Source organism: Melanostigma gelatinosum, assembly GCF_949748355.1.
Source record: "Melanostigma gelatinosum genome assembly, chromosome: 18".
In the NCBI taxonomy this organism is placed as follows: domain Eukaryota; kingdom Metazoa; phylum Chordata; class Actinopteri; order Perciformes; family Zoarcidae; genus Melanostigma; species Melanostigma gelatinosum.
The window spans coordinates 9,778,405-9,788,337 of record NC_136651.1 but is presented as its reverse complement, the minus strand read 5'-3'; the positions used below and the strand labels follow the sequence as shown (position 1 = coordinate 9,788,337).

The 9,933-nt window shown below is 39.4% G+C and overlaps 1 pseudogene across 1 annotated transcript; it reads right to left on the bottom strand.

Annotated features, from left to right (window-relative positions):
* Positions 1-8,903: 8,903 nt before the first annotated feature.
* Positions 8,904-9,641, bottom strand: LOC306792320 (citrate synthase-lysine N-methyltransferase CSKMT, mitochondrial-like; annotated as a pseudogene). The gene is made up of 2 exons: positions 9,638-9,641; positions 8,904-9,576 (listed from the first exon to the last, which is right to left on the bottom strand). The product of its transcript is annotated as a citrate synthase-lysine N-methyltransferase CSKMT, mitochondrial-like (transcript).
* Between the last annotated feature and the right edge of the window lie 292 nt (positions 9,642-9,933).

Sequence of the window (9,933 nt, the reverse complement as noted above, 5' to 3'; positions counted from 1 at the left end):
ATATCACAAAATGTTTGACTAAATACCTTAATATCAATATTTTGGTGATATTGTAGGGTTGAATATTGGTGCTTTCACAAAATATTTACACAGTAAGATTTTTGAGAGATAATTATCAGTAATGTGGATATGATGACTAACAGATCAAACAGTCTGTTCAGTTAAAAATAACATCACTTTACTGCAATACAGCTTAAAAACCAGGACAAGACAACACTTATGCCATCTTACAATATCCAAAATCTAAGACGATATCTAGTTTCATATCAAGATATCAATATAACATTGTAATACCCAGCCCCATCTGGAAAACACTAGCACAAACAGTGGCCAAATATTCAAGAGATTCCTAGAAATCATAGTGACGGTTGCATTGTTAACATCACCAAATGAATAATCTCAAGGTTTATCTTGACCTGGAGTGGGTCCAAAAGGATAAAATTCTTACACGACACGTCACGCCTCAAACAACAAGAAAGAGAAGAAGAAGATAAGAAACACCAGCAGAAGATTCCATTGTGCTTACATCGCCCTCACAAAAATTTAACGAAACAATGAAAAGACCAGACAGCTGTTCTAAGATCATAAATGTGGGATTTTGGTTGAACCAAATCCAGCTGTTGTTGTGGCTGAAGTTGTGATCTCAGTTAGTAGGAAACACTGAGTCACACTAAACATTAAGACACTTAAATGCACGACAAAGACTAAAGAGTTTAATACACATCTTTGGATAAGAAAGTAAATACAACACCGTTTTGAAAATGTCCTCAGTGGAGTCGTCACATTTCTGCTGCATGCGCTCCTCCATGAAGTAGATGCGCAGCTTCAGGTTAAAGTTCTCTTTCTTCAGAGCTGTGATTTGCTGCAGATACAGATAATTAATTTAAAAAAGAACATTTTATTGAAATAGTTTAGTCTCTGACTCAAAATTAAATTCACGCATTTACTTTATTCAATGACGAGAAAATAAAGAAAGATTATTTCCTGGGACATGTTTACATAGCAGAAAGGGATCCCGTGTATAGTTATTGTTAAAATGAAGGGAGGCCTTCATACGTGTGCGTGTGTGTGTGTGTGAATTTGACTATGCATCATTGTGCTGCAGGCTCAGAACAGCATACATCTAGGAATGGGGGTTGGGTAGACTGTCAAAGGGAGGCGGTAGAAGTCTGAACTCGTCTGCAAAACTCTGATCATGAAGCGAGCCAAGGAGCACAAGCCAAAGAAATCTGAGCATGCATTCCACTCAAATGCTGAAATATAGGCTTCACCTCAGTCCTACTCACACACACTTCATCACTGAATCTCCATAAATGGTCAGTGGGGCTTAGTTTTAGTCAAGACTGAGGATCAGGTTCAATAAATCACAATACCCTGTTTGCTGTGGTGGTGTAAAGCTGAGTGCATAACCTTAGACTGACAGGCTTTGTTTTAATGTAGTCATTAGAATTAATTGCAGTAATAAACCAATTAAACATCATGCCACTTGATGCAAATAACTCACATTCTCATAGTCCTTCATGGTGAGAGCTTTGATCGGGGACATCTTGTCAGGAAAGGATGGAGCTGTGAAACAACAAATTGATACACTTTCACTTAATTGACAACACACACAACACACTGTGTTCTCTACAGTGCAGAGATTCTTCACTGCTTACAAGAATAATTCAATCTCCCTGTTTTCAGGAATGTGTTTATTTTAGAGAGATAAAGAGAAAGCAGAAAGGCGTTGGAGGTGAGACAGCTTCTGGGTTATATATGTTGAATGTTTTTTTAAATAAAGTTTCATTTTCGTATCTCGACCTCAGACTCTAGGTGGTGTCAGTACAACTCAGCTAGCTATCGAGTTAGAAACACATTTCAGAGACACAACACGAAAGCCACAGCTGCTGACCTATATGAAGAAATCATTTGTTTACTGACTTGTATGTATTGTTGAGTATATTGTTGTCACACTACAAGAGCAGGACAATGAATTAGAAACAGGATTAGCTAATTAACATCATACAGCTAATCCCTCATCACAGCTTTGGGGACACAACCGTGGGAGGTCACAGCAACGATTCAACAGCAGTATTAATTAATACACAAGGGAGACACAACTTGAGCAATGAAAAAAACAAAGAGAGAGAACAAAAGAGTCTTACTCTACCTGTCATGCTGTCTGGGGAATATTCCCCAGCATCTATGGAGTCTGGCAGTCTGCAGCTGTGGACAAAATCATTTCGTTAGCGATGCAGCCTAGTCACCACAAATATTTGGGGAAAAGGAATCAAAATCACAGCGACCAAAGCAAGCTCTCTATCAGCGCACAGTGCAAACGCATACTCTGAATATGATGCTTTTCAAACATAAATGCGCCGTGTTTATGCATTACTCACGCTGGCCAGCTCAACTGAGCCCCAAGAACAATCCATAAATAGCTCAAGAATGACTCTTCATTTACATCCACTCTGGAAGAGCATCCCTTCAGTGTGAGTGTGTGTGTGTGTGTGTGTGTGTGTGTGTGTGTGTGTGTGTGTGTGTGTGTGTGTGTGTGTGTGTACGCGCGGGCATGTAAGACCATGTGCCAGTGGCAGCCTAGCTCTCATGTTCAGACAGACAGGACGACACAAAAACCAGTGGACCGAGACGGCTTTCTTTGGTAGACAAGTCGACTACTGTGGCTCTGATCAGCTAAGCGTCACAGAGTGATGACAGTGGCGTCACTCACAGCGTACAATGCACCAAACATCAGCAACACACATCTGGATCACAATGACACAAAGGGAACTAGAATTGTCCTGCCCAAAACACGAATCTATCAATTGCGCGTGTAATAATGCCGTTTTATTTGAGCTTTAGTACAAATTTCTCCTCACAGTCAATGACAAAGACATGAACTATTTGGGTCCAAGCGAATGTCGCTCAACCTCGACCCTTTGTGTCTAATAATATATAATTCTAGCATTACATAACTAGGCTACTTCCCAAACCTCCCCTGGCAGTGGAAGCACAGCAGCGCTGCTGAGTCCACTGTTATATTTTTCCGGGTTTCTTTCCAGCATGATTTGTTTATATTTCATGTCTACACATGTTTTGTGTTCTTTGTATGTAGAATTGAGCAGATTAGCTTTTGAAGCATCATAATAATTATTGTAATAAAATGACAAATAATAATATTGAAGATGTGTGTACAAATGATAGTTTTGTACTTCAGACCCTGTATGTTGTTATTGTCTTGCTGTAACCATCACTTGAGACTTTTATTAAAAAGACATTTCTATTGGTGTTTTGTATTTCTATAGAAAACTTGATGAGTCGGATTAATATGACTTTGAATACTTTTCTTCCAATTCAATTCTTTTTCAATACGCTTTCTGTGACTCAGGGAACTATGAATATTCTTCTTCTAATAACACTTCCACAGTGTCAGGCTGCAACAATAAACCACAATGACAGTGCTCTTCCCCATCTTTGTTTTGCTTTGACACCAAGTAAACACAACAGAGTTAACTGACATAAAGCACCATAATTCAGTACATTACAGTGGAGACAAGAAGACTCTGCCAATTTAAATCACACAGCCCCTTTGGATTTACAACATTGAATCACAGTGGATGAAATTACAATTTTTGACACTGATCAACAACAAAACTAATATGTATTTTCTGTCAAAGTGGTCGAGCATTCCCTGTGATACATTAAACAATAAAACAATGGAAAACATGCACAGCAGGAGCACAATAATCCTCCATAACACACTGAAAGTCAGTAGAAATGTGTTGACAAATTGTTGCATCACTGACGATTCACATGCTAAGTAACCCCTTCCTGTGTAAACGGAGAGGAAGCACTCTACAACCAGAGCCATGATAAGAGTAAAACATAAACATGAGAAACAACTTAAATAGAAACAGTCACAAATTAAACTCTCTCATACAGAATAGATGACATAAAACCAAGTCTGTCAGTGTTATTAACGCAACATTTGGAGTAACCCCTCCAGCAGCCAGTGGAAACAATCTAAAGAGCCTGTAAATAGTGACTTCCTCTTTATTCTCACTTTGTTCAATTGCGTATGACAAACATGGCTCACAACAATATTACAGCGAGTAAAAAAACAGCGATAAATAAAGCAACTGACAGTACAAAGACATGCCTTTTTTTATACGTCAAGGGTCAAATGAATCACGTTTCAGAATTACCGAATAATTAATTCACACCACACATATCAGCTAACATCTTGGATTACTGAGGCACGCTTACCACCTGGATCACCGCTTTAACACAGGACACAGCTGGGCTAACGTTAGGTCATTTAAAAAGGAGACGAACCAAGGGTACTACACACGTATACACATAAACGCTATAACTAGCTTTTCAGTGGAGCAGAAAGAGTTATAGACCCACGTTAGCTAAACTCTACCCAGCAAGTGCACTTAAGAGCAGAGCTAATAATGCACAGTTTACCTACCACGATCACACTCTTCTCCCATGTCGTGTATAGCACGCGGGAAAAAAGCAAAACAAGTATGACATGTTACTCCACATTTTGTGCAAAGAGTGCAGGGAGACGTCGCTGCTTCTGTCCCCACTGACAAACTGGCTCTGATAGTTTCCGCTTTCTTTCACAATGACAGGTCAACAAGCCGACCTACCAATCACTATCACAGCAACTTTCAATGAGCTGAATGTGATTTATAACGGAAATAACTACCGGTAGTCGACACGGTCGTGTTTCTACTGCATTTTTCTTTTGGTCTCAGTTTCTGGGTTCAATAAAAGTGGCAGCAGAAAATTGTGATTCTTCTCATTTTTCTTTTATATATATATATATATATATATATATATATATATATATATATAACGTCATATATAAATAAAGCTAAACTAGAAGACCAGTATATGTAACGTTACGCCAGCTAAAGTAACTAACTACATGCACCTTGCGTAACTTAAGTTTTGTAGATAGCTAACACTATGTCAACATCATTTGAGACATTTTATCCAAATGTCACCTAAACTAGCTTAACGTTACCACCAAAAAATAAACAAAAGCATTTTATTGTGAGACCTAACGATAACGTTAAAACTATACACACAAAACGTATTAACGTTGTGTATCCAACGTTAATTACGGATAACGTTAGTACACCTAACGTAATTTAGAATAACGTTGTATTAAATGTGTGATAACTTGAGTGTTTTTGTGTTGTTCCAGTTAATAGTCAGGGCCCGTGTAGCGGTAACTAACCAGGACATAGACGTTACCGTGGCTAGCTATAACGTACTCTTCCATGCTAGCGTTAGCTCGCTAGCTATAAGTAGCCGAGTTTACCTTCCGTTGATGTCAACGGGGAGCGTCAAATCGGCTCCCAGGACGGAATCCATGACTGAGGCACACTTATCTCGTGTTCTTTCCAGAATAACTACACATTTTACAGACTAGATTTAACGTAAAGTTCAAAAAGCGGGACGGAATTCAAAATAATCCAGGCTACCGCCATCACGATGAGGTAAACGTCACCATTGTGGATGTTCGAAACTGGTGATGCCTTCAGGCTGCGTGGGTAATATTTTAAAGTACCACCGAAACCCCACAGAAGACGCCTTAAAAATATGAATATTACCATGTTACGTACAAAAACACAGATTATGTGCCATGATCATTTAAGAACCAGTCCATAAATTGTTTATACACGATGCTTTAATGCAAGGTTATTGTTTACCACATACAAAGAAAGAATTTACGAGCAGTGAAAAGGCAGCATAAACAGGGTGGATACTGGGACAAAGCGATTGGCCAAGACGAACACTTAAGGGAGGGACGTGGAGGCTCAAAAATACTGAATTTGCTCCTTCGGTATCCAGTAATGTAGTCATGTTAACGTCTCTCTCAACACACTTTTAAGAAGGTCACTCCATTCATTCTTATAATAAGCATCATCACGGTCCGACAGGGGTCATGTAATACAAAATAATACCAAAACAGGTATAGAGCATAGACTTGCTTGTTGCTAAAGTGCGATATAAATAAGCAGCATACCGGTAACTCGAGAGGAACATTGATTTTTGTCAAGTGTGCGCCATGCAGCCTTAATATAAGTAGACAGGTAAAAAAAATAGGACTTATATGAGGGCTTTGGATCATGTTGTGACTGAAACTGAAGCAATAAAAGCTAACTATTTGACAGAGCGTCCTTTCCATGTGTGTGTGTGCGTGTGTGTGTATGTCTGACACATTCATCAAAGAGTATGTTTGAACATAATTTGTATGTGTGTGGCAAGTGTAATAGTGGGTGGTTTGCATGGTGCAACGGAATAATTAACACTTGCTGCTGTGGGCTAATTATAACATTTAGTCGGAAAAAAAGTATACAGCAATGACTACATTTAAATATTCCATCTATTTAGCTGAGTTTAGGAAAGGGCTGAGAGATATATAACTTATTTGGTGTAAACTGGCGTAAACAGCTGGTTCAGCTCCAAATGAAATTTATCCAGAGAACAACAGCGACATCAAGTGGTGTAACTCTTAATTTCAACCGGGCTGAGGCACAGTTTCACGGTAAACAATTATGGCTTTAAATTGTCATTATTTTATTGTAAGAATGTGATTTTATCTTATTGACCATCATGGTATATTTGCTTTTCTCCAGATGCACGGTGTTAGCTTTTCATCCACCAAACAGATGTGCCTCAAAGCAGCTGTTGTACTTAATTTCAGTCCTTTGTGTTGCACTTTGCACACAACAGTCACTCTCTCGTCATACATATTCTTAATAAAGTTTTAGTCCAGCATAAGAGTACTGGTTGCACCAGACTTAAAGGAAACTTTGCAGACAGAGAGGTAGGTGTAGGGTCATTCGGGGCCAGACAACACATTTTTGCCCCAGGGCCTCCTAACAGATTACTCAAGATCTCAATAAGTTAATGGAACAAATTGTTTTCCTGTGATGCCAATACACACATTTGTGCACTTCTAGCACTCAACCAAATTAGTTGTCAAATACTGTGTTATGCATTTGTTGGCATGTGTGTATTTGTGTGAACTTTGTAGTTTGTGGTTAGATTTTCCTTGAAAGATGTTTTGCATTCTTTACTTCACAGCTGTCACAGAAATGACACATGTCTTGCTCTCTGACTCTTTCAAAACAACTAAAAATAATCATTTTTGAATTGTGATTGAGACAAAATGGCAGATAGGGCAATAGAGAGGCACAGATCTCAAATGTTTCCCAAAAACATGTCGCGAAACATTACATCTGTGTCGTTGTTGTGTCCTGTGCATCTCTTTTTCTCTCACTACAGCAAAGGCATGCGAAAATCTGCCAAAAGTCAGCAACCAAAAGGAGGAAGGTTTTTGACTCTAGCCGACAGAGAGCTGAGGGTACAGACCTCCCCGCGCTCAAACCAAAGGTAAGACTACACCTTAGGGCGGGGGAGTACAATTAGATTTAATAGGAAGAGAAAAACTGCTCAAAGTTGTATATCTCCGTGTGGAATCTCTGTCCGAAAATAACTGCAAGAACAGTTTCATGACATTTGAATATGTACAATTCAGCCGATATAAACGTAGGCGCTTTCAATTGTATTTCAGTCACAAGGTTCATCTTCTACTGGGAAAGTAAGTTGATTTGTCCTTTCTTTCTGTGTACATTAGTTTTTAGTGGCACGATTAATCAGCTGAAGCCCAAATGGCGTTCCCTCAGATCCCTCACTGTTTCTGGCTTTATAGATACTGGTTTCCCCTCTTTGAGCCATTGGCTTAAATAGTCTGAGGCGTGTCAACTCATACTGGTGGTATTAGTTTTTAAAAAAACACTGAATCTGTGGTATTTTCCTTTCCTTTCCACAACTATAAATCTTAAGATGTATGCATTATAATTTCATTTTCTTTAAACATAACTGTGTTGACAGTATGACCCCCTATCTTCTCAAGCTGCACTACTTCTTTTGAACCTCTTGTAGACTTATACTCTTACTCTTTGACAAGTCACCATCAGAATACAGAGCTCGGCCAAAAGTCTGTTTGTCTTAGTTTGTTCTTGTAAACTTCTCTGCTGGCTGAGACAAAGCAGCCAGGACAGAGGACAGGAGGAATGACATACTACTGTATGTGATACCTGCGTTCTTCATTATTATCATTTATAAACTTCACTCAGGACAATTTAGATTTGTTTCCAGTTATTAGTGGCTTTGCTGTTGTAAACATAACTGTTGCAGCTCTAGAACCAATATTTAGTTCTACCTAAATTACAAATAACTTCTATTCCTGTTCAGATCATTTAGTCATGAAAAAGTATTGATAAGAGTGGCTCCTTGGCCTAAAATCCCAAAGATACCTATCCGTACCTTTAGGCCACCGTAGTTCTATTAGGTACTGAGCTGAGGGTTGTGCAATTTGCAACCTCACCACTAGATGGATCTAAATCTCACACACTGTTCCTTTCAGGTAATTCTGATAAACCAAGACTTGTTGATCCTTGCGATTTGAATTGTGTCCAGTTAGACGTCTGTTGCCCAGCATATATATATATATATAAATATATATATATATATATATATATATATATATATATATATATATATATATATATATATATATATATATACATTTGGTCATTACCTTTCTCTGATGACTTGTGACCCGTGTGTTAGAAAATCAAGTGGCAAAATGCGATCGACATATTGGGCACCCCTGGTTTAAGTGGTTTGTCAACTTTTATCATTTCATAAAGAGGTCATTCTTTACCTTCAGGTTATTTTATAAGTAGTAAATCTATTGTCTCTGCTGTCGGAATGTGGAGGTCCAGTTTGGTGGATAACTCACTCTGTCTGTGTACCTTATCAATTACTTTTTACAATCACTTCAGTAGTTTACTCATTTAATATTATCACCATCCAGATGAAGAAAGTTGCTATACAATAGAGCGAGGAGTCACTTGGTAGCAGTAGTCAGTCCCCTTAGCTCCCCAACCTCCTGCACCCCAACATCTGCTGCCATCAACCCCGGCTCCTGTGCCTCCGTCTCCAGCCACAGCAGCCTGGCATCAGGGTCTTCATCAGAGAACTGGAGCAGAGACCCTGAGCTCCGCAACACCGACAAACACTGCTTCAGCACCTGATTGGCCTTCCATTTCCCTTCCTTAGACCTCAACAAGGCATCTGTGGTGCCCTTATCAACTATAAGGTCCACACTGCTACAACCGTAGTGCTCGTGGAGCTGTGTGCAGTCCAGCTCTACGAACTCAAGCCGAGAGGAAAGATTGTGAGCTTGAATGGCTTTGGTTTGGACGTGTTCATGCATTAGTCGCACAGCTATGGGGGAAATGTCTGCACAAGTGACCCGGACCGGGAGAGGAGAGCGTCTGTAAATACAGGGCCCGAAAGCAGAAGTGCCACAGCCCATAGCCAGGACTTGGAGCAAACCGTCTGGGTGGGGCTTGGTCTGCAATAGGGGCATAATGAAGTCCCGGACAGCATCGAAGCCAAAGAACCACTCAAAGTGTTTGAAGGTGTTTGTGCTGCTGCTGCTCTCAGTGTAGAAGCGGTCCCAAGTTGCTTTCTTATCCATGTTTTCAATCAGTTCAGCTAGGCAGAAACACAGATGGGATTATGTCACGAGTTAGTGAGTGAACATTAGCAGTAAAACACATACAACTTGCCTTAATGCCTCCATCCTTCTGTCATATTTGGAGGGACTTTATGCTGAAGTAAATTTAAAATCCATCAATTTAATGTGTCAAATGTCTTTTCTTTTAATATATGATTTAAGACCTTTTCTTGGGTCCTTAGAAGCCACTAAGCTCGGCATGAAGACGATCTACCAAGCTGACAAACTCAAATGACTCACATTGCTCATTAAAATAAAAAAGCAACATACACTCAACAGTCCTGCATTGAATCCTCCCTTTGTGTACTTTATAATGCTCAGTTCATCTTTAAACT